Below are 26,768 nucleotides of genomic sequence, written 5' to 3' on the forward strand. Positions count from 1 at the left end.
CTGGGTTCCAGTGGTCCTCCTGCCTCAGCCTCCCAAGTAGCTGGGGCTACAGGCACATGCTGCTTGCCTGGCTAATTTATATATATATTGAAGAGATGGGGCCTCCTATGTTGCTCAGACTGGTCTCCAACTCCTGGCCTCAAGCGATCCTACTGCCTTGACCTCCCAAAGCACTGGAATTACAGATATAGAGCCACTGCACCCAGCCAAACCAGTATTTTGATTTGTAATATCACAGACAACCTTTTCCTTGTCAGGTAAGGGTACACAGACCACCTAGTGATAAATATGAGTATGTGAAAGAAATATATCCATAGACAATCTCAAGGAAAAAGGAATAGTTTACAGCTGCTCGGAAGTCAACATCAAATAGTTTTCAGATTGGTGATGTGATGATAATTGGAATAGAATGATAGGCAAGACTGTTCTATCCTCTCGAGTTTCTATGTAAAGATCATCACCGATATGTTGGTTTAGAGTTTAGAGTGATACTTTTATTTAAAGGAAAGTAAAGATTGCTTTAACATTTCTCTAAATTAAGAAATATCTACATCAAATTCTTAATAAAGGGACAAAAGAGCAAAGTTGGGATTTTCCCTTGTCTTTCAGTTGAGAATGCTTAGTTATGGTGAAGAGGACTATGCTATATATTAATTTCTCCTGGTGGTATTGTCTTCAGATTTCCATATATTCTGTGTTGCGGTGTAAGCGGTGAATTTTTCTTAGAGCTCTTTTGCATGTCACTTTATCTGCTGTTCAGTTGTGTTTAGTGTGATTGAGATCTGAGATTACAAGTGAAGACTTTTTGAGAAATTCTAGTTGACATTCAGTATTTGATTAGGACACCATTTCAGAAATAAGACGACATTTAGAAGGACATCATTTCATAAATGAGACATTTTCATTCACAAATACATAATTATTTTAATCTATAGGTGGCTTTGTGCTGGCTTATTGCCTACATGAAATGCATCAGTAAATCAGGAATCACCTATCTTAAGAAGTTATATTGAAAAGTATGATTTGTGGTATGTGTCATTTTTCTTAGATTATGATGTAGTCATTTCATCCAGAAATCAGCAGATTTGTTGAAAGGAAAAAAAAGTCACTGAAACACACTGGCATTGTTATAAATAAGTAATAGTTAACCAGATTTGGAGTCGATAAGCATTAGTACTGCATGGACAAAATCTTTGTCATCCGGGAATACTGCATCTGAATATAACACCCATTTACTGTGTGAGAGGCTAGGTTAGGATGCACCCACACAGATGACCCAAAGGTTTTCTTCTGTCTACCACACTCATCCATTTCTTTGTTGACTCCAGGTAAGCCTGGGCCAGATCCTACCGTAACCAAAATCCTGAAGGAAGGAAGATAGCAGAATGCTTCTGAATACCACTTTGTAATGCCAGTTTTGTTGCCGGATAGAGTGCCAGTGAAGGTGAAAAAACTGTAGGATTTTTAGAAAAGATTCTTGGAGATTATAAAAGCTGTCTTTAGGTATTTAAAAGACTGTCATGTAGAACATGTGTTAACTTGTACTCTGTGGTCCCAGAGGAACTCCAGAGAATCCCAAAGATTCTCCTACCACAAATGAAGGGAATTTATAAGAAATTCTTCCAGTCAACATAATTAAGATCTAAGTTTATCGCCGCTGAAAAATGTTCAAATAAAGACACACCATTTGCTGGGGATGTTGCCAGGAAATTAATGAAATGCATGGTTGGACTCCTTTAATTTAATTATGTAGTTTTTATTTCTTTTTTGTTTTTGGTGTAACAAAGGCAAGAACAATTTTCTGTTTTTTATAGCTGTTATTTCTGTTAAGTAGATGTGAGGCCTCTGCAGTGTTATGATTTTAGACATTGAAAGTCACTTTCCATTTTGGAAACCATTTTTTTGCAAGTTCGTTTATTTCTACAAAAATTGAGGCGATGGAAACAGATCCGTGTTTAAAGGTTCTCAACTGCTCAAGAGCTCTACTTTTGAATTTAAATATCTGTTACTTTTAACATCATGTGAGTCTTAAATCCCATAGAAATGATTCTACAACAGCTGTACATTTATTTTACAGTAGTTTGCATTAATTCAGACCCTACTTGCTCTTCTAATACATTATTTATCATTGTGTTAAGAATAAGAATAATGTCGGTGGTAGATTGTTGCAGCATATTTCTACATATTAATACTATCTACTAACTTATTTTCTTCCATTACTAAAGTATATCGACATATAAGCTCTGCCTTTTCTGACAAAAAAAAAAAATAGTTTATATTTCCAACAGTGATTATCCTTTTTTAAAAAATCTAAATGTCTTTCATATTTCTTTTTTTAAAAAAAGGAGGCCGGGCGCGGTGGCTCAAGCCTGTAATCCCAGCACTTTGGGAGGCCGAGGCGGGCGGATCACAAGGTCAGGAGATCGAGACCACAGTGAAACCCCGTCTCTACTAAAAATACAAAAAATTAGCCGGGCGCGGTGGCGGGCGCCTGTAGTCCCAGCTACTCAGGAGGCTGAGGCAGGAGAATGGCGGGAACCCGGGAGGCGGAGCTTGCAGTGAGCCGAGATCGCGCCACTGCACTCCAGCCTGGGCAACAGCGTGAGACTCCGTCTCAAAAAAAAAAAAAAAAAAAAAAAAAAGGAGTAGGAATTGTGGAGGGTGGTTTTGGAGGCAAAGTATTTGATTTTTAGCGGGTGATTCTTAAGCAGCTGTTGACTGCTCCATGTAGTCATCTTACAACTGTGTCATTTAATTCTTGACACCTCCCTCAGAGGTAGGAGGACTCCTTAAATCCTGAGGAGCAAGATATTGTGGTTATGAGAGGTGAAATTAGTGGCCTAAAGGCATGCATCTAGTAACCAGTACAAACCTAACAGGGAAGTGGAAATGATCTTGACTTTCAACAATATAATTAATGAGGAAGAAAGAATAAGCATAAGTGAGAGTGTTTAAAATCCCAAATACACAATCACATGTAGCTAGTTGCCACTCAGAGGTTTTCAGCCCTGACTGCATATTAGTTACCTGTCACATTAGAGTTGCATTATCAGGGGGTCCCATCCTCAAGCACTGACTTAATTGGATTTGGATTGAATCCTTGTATCAGCATTTTAAAAGAGATCCCCAGGTGATTCTAATATGCAAACAGGGCTGCCAGGCACCACTCCCTGTATAAGAATTAAACAGGTCCAGGTGGGAATAGAGACAGACCATAAAGGATTTTGCTCAGAAAAGCATTAGAGACAGGTAGAAGAGGCATGTTTTGTGGTAATGTATCTGAGTAAGGGCAAGGATACATTTTGTTTAACTGTATTAGAGAGTCACTATTCATAGACACATCGTTTGCTGAAGCCCAGTACTTCAGCTTAAATGAATGAAAGCAGAATAATAGATTTGTTTTCATGGTTGGAGCTGTGACTACAAAGTAATACATTGAAAGAAATAAAAGCAGTTAGATAAGGAAGGATTTCATCTAATTAAAGCAGGAATGTATATCTTCGTGGGATTTCGAAGAAAGGATGTAATTGATCAGGTGAGGCTTGTGGAAGGTTTTCACTGTTTTTCCAAAAACGAAAGTTCAGAGGGGAGAGAGGATGTTGATGTCAGAAAGAAAAGACATTTTCATAGGTAATTTAGGACTGTGTCTAAGGGAATGAAGAGAAGCTGCAAGATGTAAAAGTGGAGAGAGGAGGAGGAAGAAAATGCATGTACTTTTCAGGGCTACCTATTGTGTTGTTAATACTTTTTTTGGTATGTTAACAACTTGACCAGGTAGAGTTTACTGTGGGCATTGTATTACAAATGAGGAAACTGAGCTGAGCAAATTTAAAATATTTGCTCAAGGTCAGATTAGAAATGGGTACATCATTGCCCAGATCTAGGTCTCTCTGGTCCAAAGCTTGACTCATTCACTACATTCCTTTTCTGTCAAACACTGCTGCCGTGTAAAGGGCGCGTATTATAAAGAATAGCAGTTAATCAAGAAATACTGAATTAATGGATATGAGGCAACAGGTGGCAACAAATGTCTAGCTGTTCCTTTGCTGTTAATCTTTTAACTACCAGAGTGTAATGCAAATTGTTTGTAGGAAGAAGACCCTGTCAATCAATCATGGAGTTTAAAAGCAGGTAGAAAGAGAAATAAGAGAAATAAAGTGACCTGTAAGGATAGGCAGCCAGCATGGCTTTCATAATATGGCTAAGAGATGGCACTGGATTGAGGTATTGGTGGACATTTGGAGAGCGGGTTCACTTAAGAAGTGAATATTGGGCAAGAACATAAAGACAGCGCCCTTGACTGTACTTCTTTCCCGAGTTTGGTGAGCTCCTACTCATTCAAACCTCAGTCTGTTTGTCACCTCTTCCATGAAGTATGTACTGATCTCTGCTTATATTATTGATCACCGTCTCATTTGTGCCATCGTTGTGTGATCACCTGATTGGTTCGTCCTGCTCGCTGCACAGACAAAACCAATTAGCTGAGACCCTGGTTTTGCAGTAAATAATTTAATTAATGCAAAGCTGCCAAGTGGAAGTGTTCCCGGACCAAACTGAGGGTCGGGCTGCTATTTCTCACGGCCCAATAACGAGATGCAGATGAACTCGGGAGGAAGCGAGTTTTTAGTTCTGTAACCAGCTGTAGTGAGAGGTCCCGGAAATTATCACCAGACCAACTCAAAGTTACAAAGTTTTCCAGAACGTATATACCTTCTACTGTATGTGTCTATGTGTAAGTGTGCATTCATCTAAAGACATAAGTGATTAACTTCCTTTAACCTATAACTAAGGTCTGAGTCCTGAAGACCTTCCTCTGAAGCCTCAGTAAATTTACTTAATCTAAATGGGTCGAGGTGCTGGGGTGATTACCCTTAGCTGTCTGCTGCTAAATTACCAAGGTGTGAAGAGTCCCTTCAGACCCCCAGTAAACTTGTTTGTGGAGGCCTGGGGAGTTTCTTCAGACCCACAATAAAATTTGTTTAATTCTAAATGGGTCCTGTTAAGAATTCCTTTGTTATTTGGTTGTGCTTTAAGGCCCAGGAAAGGCCTAGGCAAAACCCTGGGTGGGCTTTTGTTACAATCCAGCCTTTGTATAAGGGCACTGGCTTTTAATATTTAACTTAACCACTCAATACTGAAACAGTTGTTATGGAGGTCTGCCACAGAAGGATTGGAGCTATCCCTCAAATCAGTGTTCTCAAAGGCTCAGAGGTTAGGGTTTTTCAAGGATGGTTTGGTGGGCAGGGTGCTAAAGAGTGGGGAATGTTGATTGCTTGTGGATGAAATCAGAGGGGTATGGAAAATTGTCCTCATGCGCTGAGTCAGCCTCTGGGTAGAGGCCACAGAAGTAGTTGAATCATGAGCCATGGGTCTGGGTAGAGTCAACTGGTCATCAGCAATTCAAAAGTCTGAAAAACTTCTCAAAAGGCCAATCGTAGGATCTACAATAGTGATGCTATGTATAGGAGTAATTGGCGAAGTTACAGATCATATGACCTCCAGAATAGTGGCTGGTTATTGTATAACTATGCCTGCATCTTAGCAAAATTAAAGCCCCTCTCATAATCCTAACCTTGTAGATATCATTAGTTTTACAAAGGCAGTTTAGTTTTGGGAAGGGCTATTATTTTCCTTGCTTTAAGGTTAAACTGTAAACTAAATTTTTTCTCAAAGTTAGCTTGGCTTATTTCCAGGAATTACCAGGGACAGCTTGGATGTTAGAAGCAAAATGGAGTCAACTATGTCAGATTCATCTTACTGTCATAATCTTTGCAAAGGTGGTTTCAGTTGGTCCTTTCCAATGCCTATAACACTGATCAGATAGAATATTTGCTTGCATAGCTGACGTTACTAGATTCTGACCCTCTTGAAGATGGGAATCATGCTTTAATTCTCCTTGAATCCATAGCTCTTAGCACAGGATATGTCTCCCCATTAAAAAATGAGTGGATTTAAAAGATCAATAAATATGTTAATAAATGGATTGACTTCATTCTTTTTATTAGTGACTATTACAAGGTCCCACAGTGTGCCAGATTTGTGGACAGACACACATCACAATTGCATTATTTACCTGGAAATAATGTAATTACTGTTATAGCTATGATTTGTTTTTTAAAGTCTGGTCATATTTGTAAACTGATTTGTTTAGCGTTCAAATTTAAGAACCTGAACTAAATACTATTGGATTTGGCAAGTGATTAAATCATTCTAATGATGCCTAATAATAGTCACTATAAGAATTTATTTATTTACTTGCAATTCTAACTACTTGAAAGTTAGACAACAAGTTACCATGTATTATCTAAATTTAAGAAATGCTAATGCATTTAACACGTTTAAATTATAATAACTTGGCATATGTTATGGGCTGAATTGTGCTCTCTCAAAATTCATATGGTGAAGTCCTAGAATCCAGTACCTCAGAATATAACCATGTGGAGATGGGGCCTTTAAAGAACGATTAAGTTAAACTTAGGCTGTTAAGGTGAACCCTGTTTGAATCTGACTGGTATCCTTATAAAAAGAGAAAGTTGAGCATACAAAGGGGCACCTGGAAGGCATGTACACAGAATAAAGACCAGTGAGGACACAGCAAAAAGGCTGCCATCTGCAAGCCATAGAGAGAGACCTTAGGAGAGACCAACCCTGTGAAGACTGACACCTTCATCTTGAACTTCCAGCCCTCAGAACTGTGAGAAAATGAATTTCTGTTGTTCAAGCTACTCAGTCTATGGTATTTTGTTATGATAGCCCAAGAAAATTAGCACAGCATAATACTCATTTTCCTTCTCAATGATGCCTATCATCTAGGTTCTTTATCATCTATCAAGCTTTCATTTTTTGGCATTTAAGTAGCTATTACCGTGAAGTAATCAATAAACAAAAGTAGATCATGCCTAAGCACATAGACATACAATATTAAAAATTCTGTCATGTAGAGTTGGAAAAAATTGTATAATTGGTTCAGAGATATATAGGGAAAAGAAGTACTCTATAAATTATGTTAAAATAGATACATTCATTTAAAATTATCCATTGAGGCTGATTAGAAGTGTTTGTTCTTACAGTCATGTAGGAGCCTCTTTTTTCTTTTCTTTTCAAGTTTAAACATTCAAAACATTCAAGGATAAATCTCTTTGTAAACTACCTATAAGTCATTGCCAAATCTTTATAAACTTTGAGTGAGAGAATTTTGTAGGAAATTACAACTTGGTTTGATGTATAGTAATACATTTAAACTGCATTTAAGTAGAGATGAGAGGAGTATCAAAGACTGCACCAATAAACATTAATTTCTTCTGAGAGTGTTTAACATTTCTCTTGTACAACTTTTATGTTCACTTTTGTATTATGTCATTTAATGAGATTATGTTTTAGTTAAAGTTAAAAAAAAGTTATTTCAGAAGATAGAATTTTTAGCCCTCTAGGTGTATCAGGCTTTTGAATGTCATATGGCTTTTGAACTCCTTATCTATCTTTCATTTATTCTGAAGAATTTTTAGAATAATTCATTTGGGGGAAAAAGGAGAATGTCTTCATAATAGAGCTGTTTCTTCCAAACTTTGATTCTGTTGATTGCAGCAACATTAACTATTCTTTCTTAATTACATTTTTTACTTCTCCCCTGCCTGTTAAAGTGAACAGTCATTGAGACCCTATTATTGCAAGTTACTTCCTTGACGTTTAGTGTTTCAAAGGTATCGGTGTGACCTCAAATATCTTTCACTTTGGCTTTGGAAATGAAATTTGTATAAACAAATAGATACTGGCCATGAGAAAGAGTAATTTATGGTTTAACTGTTTAATTATTTTGTTCACAAAATTTGACATTGAACAGTACAGCATAATCCATTTAAAACTACTAACCTAAATTGCCTATTACTTCAATAGACTCTGTCCTTCCTACACACACACACACACACACATGCATGCACATACACAGAATATATTATAGATGTTATAGTTGCGCCCTCTCACTGTCTCACACTCAAGATTTTCTCAATGAAGCCAGTGTTTTATGTGAAAAAATTAAACCATCACATTATTAGTGTAATATATGTGTTGTATAATTTTCATTTTCAATCAATTCATTTTAATACTGTAATGATGTATCTTAATTTTTTAGCTGAATTTTAATATAGAATTTATAAATGATCTTAGTTAGGATGACCTGTGGTTAATGGGCTTGCTTACTTGGAACAACCCAATTAATCTTGTTTTGCCTCAGTTTCCTTGTCAATTTAAGAGTGCTAATACCTTGGTGAACACTGTTTGATTCATGGTTTGTGAAATTGCTTGGTAAACAGCTAAGTGTTCTACAAGTATTTTTTTTGTTATTTTTGTCACTGCAATTATGATTGTTATTTCAAAGTGTCTTTCATGGCATTTGCATATGCACCTGCCTATTACCAGATTATGGAAAGAAAAGATAAGAATGCAAATTAGCCTTTGTTGTTAGTCTTTCATTCATTCATTCAATAGATATTTATCAAGTGAATCTGTACCAGATTCAGTGTTCGAAGTAAGGATATATATCATGGTAAGAAAAAGAGGAACAGAATCCACCATGCTGGAGCTAAACAAACAATAAACAAAGGGGGACTCCTAATGTGAATCAAAACAATCGCATACATATAAAATTACACTAGTATTTTTGGTGATGTTTTCTAATATAACCTCACAAAGTCAAAAATTTTATTAGATATTTATTATATCAAATATTTTTAAATGCTACATTTTATGTAAACCTATGTTACTTTTGAATTCACTACCTTTGGCTTCACTTATGTTTGATTCTGGTCAGTTTTTACCTTTTGTTTATTTTTGGCAGATATCATAGTTTCATAGGTGGTTTCTCCTAAATTCATTTTGTAATGAGTGAGCTTTTTCATAATTTTATTCTCAAATTCCATGTCTCCACAATCATTTCAGAACTTATCTCAATGGTACACAGTAAATTATTCTATCAGAATTATGAAAAGCCTTCATCAGAAAACTCTTTAGAATATTGACAAGATTTGGAAATGCTTGAAAATTATTCAAAGCCTAATTTGATATGTCAAGATTTTTATCAAATTAGGTAATTGAAAATGTGTCCAAGAGAAATAGCATGTAGAATAATTTTAAAGCTAATTAAAACATTGTCTGAATTGGGACTAATTGGCTTTCTAAATGGAATGTATTGAGAGCTGTGATGGTAATACTAAATGCTTGAAGGTAGGCCTCATCTCTAAAGCATTTTCTTTTAGTGCACACAAAAAATATCATGTTTGTCCCGTGACTTATAGTTCAGAAATTCACTGCTTAAGGCAATCCATAGTCAGCCATGAAAATACAAGATTTTTAAGATGAGACTGAGGCTGTTTAATATGTGAAAACATGCACTGAGTCTTGAGGATGGCTCCAGGACAAAACCAACATGCTATACAGAGAAGGGTAAGGAAAGAACCACAAATGGTGTGAAATTAGGGATCAGGAATCAAAGTAGAACTAGAGTACTCCCCTCGATAGTTGATACTGGATATAAAAGAAAGTTCAAGGACAGGAATGTCATTCAATTCAGGCCCAGATTTATGGCATCTGCCACATCAAAATTGTATTAAATTGTATAAGCTGATGTCTGTATGCTAAGAAAAAAAAAAAAGAAAAGGTTATACAGAGACATTATCAAATATGTAATATTTTTGTAAGCCTAAATTTGAAGGAAGTTGTAAAATCATTTGAAATACACTAAAGAATATTCATATATTGGGAGCACACAACCATGTACCCTTTGGTGTCAACATTTTCTGTGGCTTTTAAAATTTATATTTCATTGTTAGGTAGCTAGCTAGCTAGATATCAGATAAGTATCTGACACTTATGCTATATATCTGCTGTTATGTATCACCAACTTTCTCCCATTTGCACATTTTATTAGTAGCAAATAATTATATCTAATATGTTATCTGATATATAATATAGTAGTATATATAATGTTATAATATATGCTATATTCAATATTAGTATTAACTAACCTATATAATATATATTATATATTGTATATGATAATATACATAATATATAATATATTGTTATATGAAGTTTATATTAGGTCATATGTTATATGTATTCTATGTTATATATACTATATAATTTATTTAATAGTATATGGTATGTATAATTTATATATAAGTGAATAATCATATATAATGATACATGATATATAAGATTATTAATTCACAGTAAAATAAAATTAAGTGGCAAGGCAGAGAATTGATCCCCTTATCCCTAGTATTCTCCCTGTCAGATTGGGCTGCCAAAACAGATATCAATAAACCTGTTTTGAAATCTCAATCATGGTGCTTGAAATCTCAGCCAGTTTTAGCACCAGAATTATTCCCATCCTTGTTTAAATCAAAGTAGATAATGGCTACTGGGTGGTGACAAATGGCAGGTAGAGTTGGCTCACAGAGCCAGATCCTGGAACACTGAGCTGACTATCAGGATCACCCCAGCTGTTTCATTAGCCCCATGATGATATGACTCTCTATCTTATAAGCTTGAAATTTTTAGAATCTACTTATTGTGTTAGGATACAGTTCTAATGTTCAGAAGCCATGAAGCCATAGAGTATATATTTTAATGTTTCCTTTTTTGGTAAAATTCAGCATCTCATTTAATAATAATAGTAATAAATTTTGTTCTGAAGTTGATTTTGCATGCCAGTGTGTTTCAGACAGGAGGAAAAGAAATAAACTAATAAGTTGAAGGCTTTGATTTTAGATAATAACTCTGTTCCATTTTTGTGTTAATGACAGTATATATGTTTTTCTCATATATGTTGTTTTACTTTCTGGGAAATAAAAGGCATGTAACATTGTCACCATGCCTATTTATGTAGTTTTACCTTGATTTTCCTTCTGTCTGCTGTCTTCCTTATGTTTACGACATCAAGTTGCTGATGTCAGATACCTTTGAACAAGTGGAAATTGAACTATTAAAATAACATTAACTCTAGTAGGCATCTCTAGCATGGTATGTAATAAATACACAAATCACAAAAGTCATACCTTCGGTAGAAAGTAGAGGGAAATGCAAGCATTTTTCTTTATTATACTTTAAGTTCTGGGATACATGTGCAGAACATGCGGGTTTGTTACATAGGTATACACATGCCGTGGTGGTTTGCTGCACCCATCACCCTGTCATCTATATCAGGTATTTGTCCTAATGCTGTCCCTCCCCTAGCCCCCTACCTACCAACAGGCCCTGGTGTGTGATGTTCCCCTCTCTATGTCCATGTTTTCTCATTGTTCAACTCCCACTTATGAGTGAGAACATGTGGTGTTTGGTTTTCTGTTCCTGTGTTAGTTTGCTGAGAATGATGGTTTCCAGCTTCATCCATGTCCCTGCAAAGGACGTGAATGCATCCTTTTTTTATGGTTGCATAGTATTCCATGGTGTATATGTGCCACATTTTCTTTATCCAGTCTATCACTGATGGGCATTTGGGTTGGTTCCAAGTCTTTGTTATTGCGAATAGTTTTGCAGTAAACATACATGTGCATGTGTCTTTACAGTAGAATGATTTATAATCCTTTGGATATATACCCAGTAATAGGATTGCTGGGTTAAATAGTATTTCTGGCTCTAGATCCTTGAGGAATCCCTACACTGTCTTCCATAATGGTTGAACTAATTCACACTCCCACCAACCATGTAAAAGTGTTCCTATTTCTCCACATCCTCTCCAGCATCTGTTGTTTCCTGACTTTTTAATGATTGCCATTCTAAATGGCATGAGATGGTATCTCATTGTGGTTTTGATTTGCATTTCTCTAATGACCAGTGATGATGAGCTTTTTTTCATGTTTGTTGACCGCACAAATATTTTCTTTGAGAAATGTCTGTATTAGGGCTAATATCCAGAGTACAAGCATTTTAACAGAAACTTTTCTCTGCCTATTCTACAAAAGCTGAAGATTCCTGAACAGGTTATATGAGTTCTAAAACTGTGATAATCAATTCTCCCTAGGGGAGGAGTCATTTGAAGTAAGTCATTCTGAAATGCAGAAAGGAGCCTGCTGGCCTGGAAAGCTCTGTATGCCCTCAGTCATGGGAAGAAACCTGTTGATCAGGAAGTTAAGACACTATAGTACATTTTAAAATGATGACTGAGCAAAGATGACCACCTAGTAATAGTCTTTATTTTCTTGGAAGACCACTTGAACTCACCTTTAAAGCTTGCAAGAGGGCCAGAGACACATCTTGCAATGATTATGTCAAGACATTGGCCAAGTTTGTTATATTCTTTATTCTCTTAATCTGTGTGAATTAGCTCTTTGACCACTTTGAACAAGTGGAAATGGTTTTTCCAAGTTTTGAATATTTCTTCTCTAAGATACTGAAAGCAATTCATCAGAATAGAAATTATGCATTTCTTAAATAGGTTTTTAGATTAAGTTATGTGATAGGCCCAGAAGTACATAAAGATAGTGAAATTCTATTTGCAGTGTCAGTGTTTCAATATTTTATGAAATTAGCAAAGCTTTATTGTATTTTCTTCCTGGGTACTCAATTGAATAAAAGGCATAATGAATAAGAATTCAAAGGCAGAATTTTGTTGAGGGGAAAAATAAATTAGAAACAGTATTGCAGTCATGCTCATATATATTTTATGAATTTCATGCATTCTGTATTTGAAAGTTTGTCAAGATGTGCTTGTGTTTTAAAATATAGATTAACACTGAAAGTTTTAATATTTTTCTGTTTACATACTTACTCCTTTGCACACATAAGTATAAAAATTCTGCCGAAAGCAGTTGTCAGGGTATCCCCCCACACCACATTATAATAACTGAATAGTGAAGAAAATTGAAGAATATTTTCTAAGTTAGAGAAACAATATTGCATTCTGTAACTCCGGGGCTTTTCTTATTTTCAGGCAAATTTTTCACACATGCTCTTCTTCCATCCCTACATCTACATTTGGAAGAGTGGATTGAAATTAGTTTTGGCAGGCTTGAGATTTTAGGTACACTGATGAATAAGGGAAATGAAACAGAACCCCTTTTCCATGTTGTTGAAATTATAGGTATCCTGTCACTGCCTGGCAGTAAACACTGTATGATTACTTCTGAATCTGAAATGGGTGCCCCATGGTGCCCAGATGTCCAAGGATGGATTTGGCATGCTCGGCAAAGATCCGTAAGTCAGCTCAGCATTGGCTGGATGTACAAATCCAGGGTTGGTGATTAAAGTTTCACAGTTTGTGAAATTTCACAGCGAAAGAAAATGTGGTTTCCTGAATCTCCACAAACTTGAATAAGAAGTCGCATAAGGCCAGATCTGTAAGCACAGTGATACATCATAGGCTCCAGCTGCTAATGCTAGTGCTCATAGTTTTAAGGATGCTCGAATATCACTGTCTAGGTTAGCTGCCTAGTTGTCTATGGGCAAGTTTGCTCCCGTATCTTCCGAGAGATACGTGTAATGTGGATTTAACTCTTTTGTGATTATTCAACTCTCTTCTCTCTTGGCACTTTTAGTCATTTTTTCTTACATAAATGAGACTCCCTTTTGCACAGTTTTCCTTTGGACATGGTCATCCTTCCATCCAGAGTGGTTTATCAACATCTGCCCCTGAGGAATTGTATACTGATGGATAGTACCCCAAGCAAAAGCAAAATAAGGGTACTGGACAGGTAAACCCACTGCCAAAGCAAGCATACTGACTATCAGATGGTGCCTTGCTAAGCTTTGCATAAATGCCATTTCATATACCCATTATTTTTTTACACTCTTCCCTACTTTCTTCCTATGTTGGCATAGTTTTTACAGACTTGACTGTATCTGTGAGGAATTTATGGAAAATCTAAAGCCATTAATAGAAATTGGTAGACATATGTCATTATTATTACCAACACATAATGAACACTTACTGTGTACCTGCTACTTTAATCTTACCTCATTTAATTATGACATAATTTCTGTGAAGTATTGACAGGAATCATTATTTACATATTTAGGTGAAGAAGCCAATGCAAACTTAGAGATGAAATAACTCACCTAGAGACACCCAACTTAGAATGGCAGGCTAGAATTTAAACTCGGGTCTATCTGCTTATAAATCCGTGCCTTTACCAGTATTCATAGCAGTAGAACCTTGATATATTGATGTTGATACATTTCTAGTCATTTAAAAATTTCCTCAGTTTGTGCTAGCTCTATGGAAACCAAAAACATCTCAGATGCTAAAACATCTGTTCAGCTCAATTATGCTCGTTTCAGTTCAATTAGCATTTATTGACTACTTACTATGAGCCAAGTACTATTCTAGGCACTGGGGATTCAGAAATACATAAGATACATCATTTTCTGTGGCCAACAAGGTGATATAATGGGTTAAAGGCTTAAGATATTATACAACCCTGACTTTATTGAGCAACTATTTCCCTCCATTTGTTATGTCTCAGGAAGAAATGCCTATGTACAAATAACCTAATAAGTGCAGTTTAATTGCCTAGAAAAATTAGAAAATTATTCTTTTAATCAATAGGCCAGTTAGAATAAGATAAATGATCAGAAATATCTAATATTCTTAAATTGCTTCCAAATAAACTATGCCTTGCAGGCAATAATTATCAATATAATTATTAATGATATAATTACAATTTGACCTCTTAAGTAAACATCCAATAAAATCATACTTATTTCATGGGCATGTTTCTTTTTTATTTTAATGCAGAGGAGAAAAGAGTACCTGTATTTCAAATGTCTGTATTCTTCATCTTTTTTTAGTCTGAGCATACAAGTTGACTTAAATGTCACTATCACTCTGAAGTGTTAAGGATAATTTGACAATGATATGAAGTGATGTTTGGATTTTTGAAACATTTGCTTAAGTTCACTCCTTGTGTTTTGAAATATCTCAGCACATATTTTATTTATATTTAAATATATCTTGAGTGAAAGTGCTGGTTTCCTTCTGAATTATTAGAGATTGGCTAGAAGCATGGCAGTGCCAAATTGATTGTTGTAATAACTGGTAGGTGACTTTAGGGAAGATAGACAAAGTAAAGGTTTATTCTTCTTTAGAATTCATTCAATTGCATAAAGGCGTAAATATCAGTCTTAAGACAATACTAGAAGATTGTGCTACATAAAAAATAATTACAGTAGAAATCTATATATTCATGATATATGCATATCATTAATTTGGTGTTATTATTTACATAAATTTCCAACTGATATCAGCTTGCCTTGAGTAAGAACTTTGGGATTATCCCTTCAGAATTTATTCTTTCCCCATTCTGTTTTTCTGATTATTATCTTTCTAATATTCATGTGAAGATCTTAGTTTTTACAGCTGGCTGGTTTTACTAAAGACTGAACTAAACTTTTAATGGCTGTTTTCTCTTTGGAGCACAAAAAATTCTGATGGGTGCGAAACCTATTCTAAGTCTTAGCTTCTATGCTGCTTTGTCTGCAGTATTGTAATACTGTATCTCAACTGAATTCATGAAAAAAAAATAGAAAAGTGGGACACATTCATTGTTTTAAGGTCTTGATTAGTTTGCAAGATTTTCATGAGAAAAATATACAGCATGATTCTCCCCTAGTTCACCACTGCAAACTTTCAATGTAGTTATGTGGTTTGTTGTTTTATTATACTTCTTCAATATAGTACAAAACTAGTCATTAGACCCCTGCCATGTTCTGCAAAATTGAATAGGAACAGTTTAATAGCCAGGGAATCAGGCATGGGAAAAGACATCAAGAATGCCTTTTAAAGGGAAACACTATGGTTATCCTCTGAGAATTACATAGTCAGTGAGATTTGCCTGCCTTAAACTGTTCTGTTTCTGTAGATTTGTTTTCCCCAGTACAGAAATTCTTAGATGTTTGATGAGCTCTACAAATTTTTCATAAATTCCAAAATGTACAGGATCCAAAGACAAGAACTGGCAATATCATGGTTGCTATAATAACAGGCATATGATTCAGACAAAAACAGAAGAGGTTACCACCCAACTCAAGAAAAAGGCAAACTCATCTTGCTTTTTGCGTACTTTATTCAAAGTCAAGCTTCCTAGAGGCCTGAGCTGAAAAATGTGTTAGAGTGAAAATAGTTTGCCATGGTCTGTAACTTTCAATATGTTATGATCACAATTATATCATAAAAACTATTAGGAGCAAATACTGTAAAAGCAAAAGATTGCTTATACATTAAGTAGACTAACCATCTTTCCCTTTACTTCTCATTTACTTCTTCATCCAAAATTTATTGAGACCTACTATGTGGCTGACATTGTGCCAGATGTTTTCGCAGTGTTATAAAAGACAAATCTCACCTTCATCATGGTGCATTATACTCAATGGCTACCAAATAATTTTTAGCCACAAGGTAATTTTCATGGCATCATACAGGTTATCAGGATGTTATAGTGCTAGACTCTCAGTTGTTACTTCAGTAAACATTCACTATGGAAAAATTGTGCTATAGAACTGTAGGTGAAAACTAGTGTTGGTGTTGTATACTAGGACACACTGGTTGGAGAATTCACTCTATCCAAAATTATAAAATTATAGGTCCTAATATAGAAGTTTCAACTCTCTTTTTTGTGTGTATGCATAGAGCAATGTATTTTCTGTTCCTTCCTGAAAATTTGTATTTTTAAATGCAAACTGAATACAGCACCAAAGCACAATCTATACAGGAAAAAGTTAATAAGATGACTTCAGCAAAATTAAAACTTTTTCTCTGCAGAAGACAGTGTTAAGAAAATGAAAAAAAAAAAAGATTGTAAAAAGAAATTTTCAAATCACATGTGTGACAAATAATTTCTTTCTAGAATATATAAGGAACTTACAAAACTCAACAATAAAAAAAAACTCAATTAAAAAAATAAGCCAAAGGTTTGAAAAGACTCTTCACCAAAGATATACAGATGACAAATAAGCACATGAAAAGATGCATCATTAGTCAATAGGAAAATGCAAATTAAAAATACAGTTTAATAACACTACACACCTATAAGAATGACAACAATTCAATAAAGAACAGAAAGAAACTGGTTATACCAAAGTGCTATTAAGGGTGTAGAACAGTTAGAGCAATGTAGAACTCTCATACATTTCACCCTTATTTTACTCAAGAGAAATGAAAACTTGTAGTCACACAAAATCTTACATAGCAGCTTTATTCACAATCACCAAAACCTGGAAACAACCCAAAAGTCTTTAAGCAGGAGAATGGATAAACAAAACCTGCTACATCCATACATGCAATGCTATTCAGCAACCCAAAAAGAATGACTGATTCATAGAGACAGTAACATGGATGAACCTAAAATGCACTTTGCTATGTGAAAGAAGTAAGACCTCAAAGGATACATACTGTATCATTTTTTATATATATGACATTCTGGGGGAGGAGGGAAGCAAAACTATAGGGACAACAACTTATCAGTTGTTCCCAAAAGTTAGAACTGATGGGAAAGTATTGACTGCAGGGGGACCCCATAAGGGAACTTTTTAGTGGTGATAGAACTGTCCTGCCTCGTGATTTTAGTGATGGATATAAGACTGTGCATTTGCCAGAACTATACAACTACAAAGAGTGAATTTTATTGAATGTACATTAAAAAGCTATGTGTGATGATAAATAATGGAAATAATGGGAAAAAAGCAAATGCGCAACTTTTTCTACTAAGAACTTTAATGAAGTTTATGTTTTTTGACTTTGTTTTTCCATTTCAATAAATCTATTCTTAGGAAAGTAATCAACGTGTTATGGTCAAGAATATTTTTGGGGTGTTATTTATCACAGAGAAATTGAAAACATCTTAATTGTGCAATTATAGTGAGGTAGTTAAATAAATTACCATACATTTCCCATGTACAGACATTAAAGTTATGTTTCTGAAGGTTAATTACAGAGATAAATGATTATTGTTTAGTGATGTGTTACAAATTTACTCTATTGACTTACCCAGTCTAACTTAAAAGTTTTTATTATTTAACTATTTAAGAAACTTCTAGATAACTTGAAGTACTTTGTAAAGGTATACCTCATATTGAAGCTGGTCCAGATTCTTTTCTGCAGAGCTAGCTAGACAGCTAAATGAAATGAGGAATATTATTTCTGACTTTATAATCCTTTCAGTTCCTCTTATACTTTTCTAGCTAAGACAAAACTAGGATGGAGAAGAGACATAGTATCTTTAACTCAAATCATTTTTCTATTTGGAATGTCCTTTATCCCCCCCTTTTTTTTTTTTTTTTTTTTTTTTTTTGAGACGGAGTCTCGCTCTGTTGCCCAGGCTGGAGTGCAGTGGCCGGATCTCTGCTCACTGCAAGCTCTGCCTCCCGGGTTTACGCCATTCTCTTGCCTCAGCCTCCGGAGTAGCTGGGACTACAGGCGCCCGCCACCTCGCCCGGCTATTTTTTTGTATTTTTTAGTAGAGACGGGATTTCACCGGGTTAACCAGGATGGTCTCGATCTCCTGACCTCGTGATCCTCCCATCTCGGCCTCCCAAAGTGCTGGGATTACAGGCTTGAGCCATCGCGCCCGGCCTTTTATCCCCATTTTTACCAATAATAAGAAAACCACATTATGTATAAATAGTGTTTACAATTTTCTAAATGTTATTTCTATTGCCCTCTTTGATCCATCATCAAATCCAATAATATAATCAGAAATGTTAGTACTGCCCTTCCCTCCACTTATGGCAGGTATCTTAGGCCTAATAAGCTTAATAATTTTCCAACGTTATATTTTGATAAGTGTCAAAAGCAGAACTGAAATCTAGACGTCCCAACTACTCCTCAACTATTCTGTCCATTATGATGCACTGTTTACTTGCTGCAATATTTTCCTTTTGAAGAAGCATTTTCTACATTACAGAGCTCACTTATTCATTTTATTCTTTTATTCTGGATTCATCTTCTGAAAATTATACAGAATTTTTCTGTAGAACTCTCATGAGAAATAAGCTTTCCACATTAAGTAGATGTCATCAGATCATATTTTGAGATGTTGCAGTCTGCTTTTTTCTTGTACACCTTCATGGGCAAGAAACCCTCCCCCTGTTGATTTCTGAGGCATGCACTGGAAAAATTGGGATAATTATACCTCAAATACAAACATACAGACAAGAGTTAGTGCACAAAATGGAGCTCACATCAGAGACAGTAAGTCCGAAAGTCAGTAATTCATATGCAAGAGCCAGGTGTATAGAACAGTGCTTGGTAAATCCCACGTAGCTCCCTTCTAATATCATAAAGGAAGGCCAAAGGACTAGAGTGTAGAGTGTTAGCATAAGCCTGGATCCCACATTGCTGGCTTCCTGGGTCAGAAATGAGGAGCCTGGGGAGGATGTGGAGAAGACAGTAGATGGTGAGAGTCCCTGGCCCCTCTCATTCTGTGGATGAAATGCTGGGCTGAGGAAATGACAACTATGGAAATTTCAGATAGGTTAAAAGGAAACTGAAAGCAGAGAAAATGGTTCCCTGTGTTTAGGCACAGAGTGGGCCTGAGCTACCTGCTACCCACCCTCCAAACCAGGACCCCGAGGCCTGTTTATCATGTGGGGATGGTCCTGAAATTCCCGAATGCCCCTGTGTGGACTGTGGAAATGTTGGCTACTCCAGGAAACTAGGACTTGCTTGGAGTCAGGTGTAGGTGGCTTTGAAGTATGTGGACCAGAAGAAAGGAAAACCGTGTCATGGACCCTAGAAATTCACAGTGGCTGCAGGTGCACTTTCAAGACTAGGTAATAATACACAAAGACCAATTTGATGGCAGTAACTCAGTTGGAGAACCAACAAAATTCACACAATAGTGTTCAACATTGTTACATACATGTTTCCCTGACCCTTGACTGCTGCCCGGAGAAAATGAGAAAAGAGACAGAAGAGAAACATTGAAAACCTGAGATTGAGTTAACTCTGAAACATGGAGTTTTACCATCCAGTGCTAAGTTACTTTAAATGGATACCTTCTTACCCTGTTCTCATCCACCCTGACTGCCAAGCTGAAAGGTTTATCAACAAGTTGGCGTTATTTTTAGGAACAACAACAACAACAACAACAACAAAGTTTTTTCCTGCATTTTAGTTATAGTAATTTTCAAACTCTTTACACAAATATAAAATAGTGATTGCTTCCTCCTGGAATGTGTGACTGGACCGCCTCAATGTAACATTTCAGCACTGATGTGGTTTGGATTTGTGACTCTACCCAACTCTACCCAATTCTCATGTTGAACTGTAATCTCGAATATTGGAAAGAGGGGTCTGATGTGAGGTGACTGGAACATGGAGGCGGATATCCCCCTTGCTATTCTCTTGACAGGGAGTTCTCATGTGATCTGTTTGTTTAAAAGTGTGCAGTATCCCCCAACCCCTACTTCCTCCTAACTCGGCCCTGTAAGGTGTGACTGCTCCCCCTTCTGCCATGAAGTAAGTTTCCTGAGGCCTCTCCAGCCATGCTTCCTGTACAGCCTGTAGAACCATGAGCCAATTTAACCTCTTTCCTTTATAAATTACCCAGGCAGTTCTTTATAACAGTGTGAGAATGAACTAACACGACCACTAAGATGTTTTGTTAGATTTTTGCTTGATTTGTTGTTTTTGAGCAACTGCAGTTTGCTCCTAAATCATAGAGTCTGTTTCTGCTCTTTGGCATCTCCTCTCACCTTGAGTAACACATAGTACGCTATTCATGTACTAAAGGTGTGATCATACTTACACTTCACTGACTTTCCACTGGATTGATCCTTCTGTAGCCAGGTACATACATTGTCCTGAGAGAGAACAGAACGCTTGAGTATCAGTAGAGCATCATGATTAAGAAACATACTCTGACTGGGTTGTCCATGTCCAAATTCAAGCTCCACCATTTACTTGTGTTTGTTTCTACACAGAATATTTAACTTACCCAAGACACAGTGCCTTTATTAATAAAGATAGTTCCCACAAAGGACTATTGTGAAATTTAGATGAATTAATATAGATGATTTACTTGGAGCAGAAACTGACATCTATTAAGTACTATGCATGTGTTTACTGATATTAATGCTTTGAGGGTTAAATAAACTAATACTTGTAGAACATAACAGTATGTTTCTGGGTACATCCTAGGTGATCAAATTGTTAGCTACTATTGTTGTATTATTGTATGTTGAAGAACTTTGTATACCTACCCAGTTAGGCTTCTGAAACAAACAGCTCACCTGCCACACGGATGCCATTTTAGCTAAGTCCTGGCCTTTGTAATCATGTTTATTTGGAAATACTGTTTCTTATTGTTTATTATTGCTATTATTTCTTATCTCAAGTATTTTCTTTTTAATGTCTCTTTTGGGTTTTCCTCCCATGTTCATTTTAGCCTTTGCTCTATGTTCTCTTTCTTTACTTCTATCAGCTCTTAGAACTTCGTTGTTTTTCACTTTGTGAGCATCTTTACATCATTATTATATTTTTTGTCTGTGTTTGTGTAATTTAGCTCACCATACATTGTACAGTTTTTGCTGAATCTCCCTACTTGAGTCTTTACTTATGTGGCCTTGTATTCTATCACTTCCTCCATCTCTTCATTCTGAACTCTCTTTCATCTACTTATCTTTTCTATGTTTGAAAAGCATTGTATAATTCCACCCCATGCCATGATGCAGTTCCAAAATAATCAAGGTGCCCACTCTTCTGGGCTTGCTCCCCCCATGCTAGATTTACTGATGAGCTGATAATGAATTGTGTAGAGTCCCTTATTCATGGTTTGGTATTATCTAAAAGTAATGTAAAGAGAAAGATACATGTGAGATATGAACCAGAAAGCAACACAACCCCTAATGGATAAGAACTGAGCTTATTACATATTGCAGATCTGCTTTCCAAACCCAGCTCACACACTGGCTGTGTAAGGAAAAAACTTTGAGCAAGTTTTTTAACTTCTTCATGCCTCAGGTGTAACAATAGTGCCAAGCTAATGATATTAATATGAATATTCAGTGAAATACTGCATGTGATGTGGTTAGCTAGAGTTTAATCCACTCTCAGCTTTCCCAAATATCAGATGCTGTTGTTATTTTATTGCAGTTGTTGATGTTGTTTTTGTTACTATAATATTTGACATCAAGTTTCTTTATGTATCTTCTTATATGTGTGAGCTAAATAGACAAATATGCTTCCAATTCTGAAACTAGCAAGAGGAGACATTAACTGTGTTGTTGGCAATATTAGGATATTGTAAATAGCTTCTGTTTTGCCCTTAGCTTTTGTTCCATATTTTAATGGTTCTGAGTATAAACATTTCCTTAGCTGGTTAGGGTCTCAATCCAGAAGTGGCCAGGGGCTACTTGCTTTTGAGGACATAATATTTAGATTTTAAAAATGGAATTAAATGCATGTGAGTTCCACTAAATTTGCTACGTACCGTCTGTTGATATCTTACTGAGCTGTGGGCAAGCATTTAATCAAGGTTTATTGGCATTCTTTTCTTAGATTTAAATAGGACATAAAATTTTATGACATGTAGAGTATTTTCGATAACTGTTTCGTTATTTTCCATAGTGTAATAGCATACAAGAGGAAATATCAATAAAGTACCCAGTATGCATTATTTTTGGACGAGTAAGGTAGTTTGAAGTTTGTATCATAACAAAGTGTTGGTCTACTTTTCAAATTACACTGTGGATTCATGGTTTTCTAGGTTTTTTTATTTTCTTTGTCTTTCTATTTTGTTCGTATCTTTATTTTTTCTTTCTCTCTTTGGACACCTGTACTCTTGTGTCAGAAACTAAGAATTATAGACTATGCTGTTTGTTTATTTTTATAAAATATACATGCTATTTATATTTTATTTTTAATTGATATATACATTTGAACTGAAAAAAGAAACATTCTTAAGTGATCTTGAGTATATTTATGTGTTAGGAATCTTTGTCGTGTCCAAGTGCTTTTGATTCTGCTGAGAATGGGCAGGTATTAGAAGAGTAGTGTGAACTGTCGCCAGGGCCTATTCCTGTGGATATCTATGCCACAGCCCCCAGAATCACCAGCCAGCAAAATTGAGTGATAAATGTGACTCCAGAATTCCACTCCTAGATGTATATCCCAAATAAGTAGAAACAGGTATTCAAACAAGTATATGCACATGCATATTCATAGCAGTAGTATTCATAGTAACCAAAATATGGTAACAGCCCAAATGTCCATCAACAGATGAATAAACACATTTCAGTATATACATACAATGGAATATTGTTCATTCATAAAATGGAATGAAGTTCTGAAACATGCTGTAAGGTGAATGTGCCACCAAAATATTATGCTTAAAGAAGCCAGATGCAAAACATCACAAGCATATATAAAATATTCAGAATAAATAAATCCATAGAGACAAAAAGAATGTAAATTGGCAGTTTCCAGAGGCTGTGGGGAAGAGGTAACAGAAACTGCTCAATGCATATGGGGCTTTGCTTTTGAGTGATTAAAATATTTTGTAACTATTGTGAATGTGCTAAATGCCGCTGAAATGTTTACCTTAAAACAGTTAATTTTATGTTATGTGAATTTCATCACATTAAATTATTTTTCAAAATCCCAAGTGATACGGTCAAAGCAGCACCATGTTCCTTTTTCCCAGAATCATAACTGGTTTAAATAAGTCTATTCCACGAGGAGAGAACAGGGAGTTTGCTGTTATTGATCCCTGGGAGCCTGGTGAGTGCTGGGAATAATTGTATAGAGTCTTTTTGAAAGATGAATTCAATTTCCCTCTTAAATACATTCCATTTTATTATGACATTAGATTATCTGAGCTTGTGAAATTCACTTTTAATGGCTAAGCTTTTGAACTATGTGGGGCTTTATTTTCCATGCTTGCCTGAGATTTCCGTGGTCTCATTGATCGATCCAAGAAAATAAAAACAGGAAAGCATAAATGTTCCTCTTCTGAGATGGGTTCTCTCTGCACAATGGGAAGATCATTATACCAATGTATATGGGCAGATGAGGTTATTTAGGCTCAAGTGCTTTATTTTTGGCTCTTAGATGGTTTAGATTAGCCAACCATGTCAATAAAAGGATCCGTATAATTATAAGTTTTTGAATATTTTATGTAAACCAATCTGTGAAACTGTTGATTGTCATTTGTACACAAATATGAATAGTAAAGCAAGTGCTTTCCATGACTGTGACATAAATATCTAGATTTCAGATGAAGACCATTTGTTTTTTTTTTTTTGTGATATATGTCTTTGCAAAGACATTTTTTAAGGTTCCCGTATATTGAGAGCTCACCATGTGTTAGATACCTTGATATGTATGTTGAATAAATGAATCCTAATCCTTAGAATAGCTCTAAAAGGTAAATGTTATTATTTAATTCCTACAAGTGAAATAATTGATGTTCAAAAATGTTAAGTGATGTCCTTAAGTGAGTAAATGTTGGTAGCTACAATTCACCTTAATACACTTCATTTAGCCTGGCTAGACACATTGCAGCTTAGACACCATTGTGCAGTTTTTTTTTTGTTTGTTTGTTTTTTCAAGATTTCTTTTAAAATAACTCCCACAGGAATTACAGGATGCTTATGACTATTAGTTTGGCTTCCCTGAAGTTCTGATCTATTTGTTCACTTTTCTGAATTAGCCTGTATAGCCAAACTGTCAAAAGGTTGGTGTTGGTGGGAGTATTGACATTAACGTTCACTGAGGAAATAGGTGTATCAGCTTATAAAAAGTCTGAGATTTTAAAAAGTATTTGAGCGCCTGAAGTGAATACTGAGAACACTAAATGTAATAACAGGGAGGATGGTAAATTTTGGGTCACGGGAAACCTGAGTAACTGGGAATTTAAGGAAGGCAGAAATATAATAAAACTTATGTTTCTGTCTAGATCAGTTGGAATTTGATGTCAAATAACTCCTCCAAGATAGGCTTTCTCTTTTCATGACACACCTTCAGTATTAACTATCTTCCAGATACCTCGTATTTTCCTACGTAACCTTTGCTGATCCTTCCAACGCCTGAAATACCCTCCATCCTTGCCACAAGTTCTCAGCCCTTTTATTTCCCTTATTGGAGGGAACCATGCCAATCCCCTGAATCACTAAAATATTTTACGTTTGAATCACACAGTTGCAACTTGACATTTACTTTTAGGCTTGGTTTTACTTTTATGTGTTAATAGCTCATCTTCATCATTAATCATGAGCTCTAGAAAGATAAGTAACAGTCAACCCATCTATTTTTATCCCATCATATGTCTTGGACATAGTATTTACTCATCAAATAGTAGTTGACAGTTTTATAATTCTTTAATGTAGAGTTTTCTCAAAGCATACTCATAAAAGTACCATTTCTGAAAGAAAGAGACAGATGCTCTTCAAAAAGTATGGCCCCTGATCAAATACAGATGAAAAGCACTACATCTCATTTCCCTTCTAGGAAACTTACAATATATATTGGCATTTTCAACACTGAGAAGTTTTTCAGCAATGAAACCAATGTTACTATTTTTAACCCAACATTCCCCACCTTTCCCCTTACTTTTATTCATAAAACCCATAAACAAATATCTTGTTCCTCAAAATGTTTATAGCAAGACATAGCTTTAAAATATTTTGTGTATAGATTATGTTAATAATATTCACAAGTATGGAAATTAAATTTTGATTAGATGTAGGTTGGGCCTTTTGTTTGGACTGCGTGCTTCTATACTTGGGAAAGTGCTGTATTGGGGGTGTGTGTGTGTGTTTGTATGTGTGTATGTGTGTGTGTTACACACAGTGTGGACTCGACCTGGAAATAGATTGAGACTGAAGAGAGAATTATTGGAACTGGTCTTTCAGCTTGATTATCTGCTAGAACCTCTATTACTTCTCATGATATGCTTGAAAAGCTTTATTTGTACCTCAAGGGCAATGATCCTGGTCTCATTTACAAATACGAATACAGATATTAGCTGTGCACTATCTTCTCCTTCAGGCAGTCTTGCTGACTGTCAGCTTGTTTTATTTACTTCCTCAGAAAAAGAATCTCCATCTCCTTGGAATTAGACACAGCATGGTTAATGGGAGATGCAGAAGTTTTAGAGTCAGAGAGTTCGGGTTTGCTCCCCAGCTCAGGCCCGTGTAAGCATGAGCAAAGTTTCCTCTCTGAGCCTCTGCTCTGAGCCCTCATCTATGAGATGAGATGGATCACACTTGCCATTCAGAGTTTCTTGTGAGGACTCAATAACATATGCAAAGCCTGAGTGATATATGCAAAACACAGTGCCTGGCACAAGGAGATGTTTCAATAAATACTAGTCCCCTTCGCATTTATTTTTTTGTTTCAGCCAGATCATGACAAGAGAATTTCAAAGCCATAAAGTCATACAAACAAAACTGCCTCTCTCATATAGTTGCCATTTCACATTTTATGTTGTTATTTCAAACAATAAATGATGTCACTATTCTTTGTGTCCTCTGTTTTTATGAGGAGACTGTGAATGAGGGGAATAGTAAGAGTTGAGTTATTTATCTATAAAAGAGGAATATTTGAATTCTAATAATATCAAATAAATAACCTGAGAGTTTTAAGAAGCCATTGTAGTCATTGAGATATCTTTCCGTTACTTAGAAATTATCCCTTTAGTCCTAACATCTGTTAATTATAAAACTCCATTATTTTATAGTTTCTGAAAAATCATGTTCTATGATATGGTATCAAAGGATTGTAAATAGTATTTATAGAAAGGCACTGAGGCAATAGCAAAATTGAGGATCCTTGACAA

The 26,768-nt window shown here is 35.6% G+C and overlaps 1 protein-coding gene across 1 annotated transcript in view; it reads left to right on the top strand.

Moving 5' to 3' along the window:
- The window catches only part of THSD7B (thrombospondin type 1 domain containing 7B), a 788,242-nt gene that overhangs the window by 313,833 nt on the left and 447,641 nt on the right, over positions 1-26,768 (top strand). The window lies entirely within an intron of this gene.

The sequence above is a fragment of the Macaca mulatta genome, chromosome 12, assembly GCF_049350105.2.
Source record: "Macaca mulatta isolate MMU2019108-1 chromosome 12, T2T-MMU8v2.0, whole genome shotgun sequence".
Classification (NCBI taxonomy): domain Eukaryota; kingdom Metazoa; phylum Chordata; class Mammalia; order Primates; family Cercopithecidae; genus Macaca; species Macaca mulatta.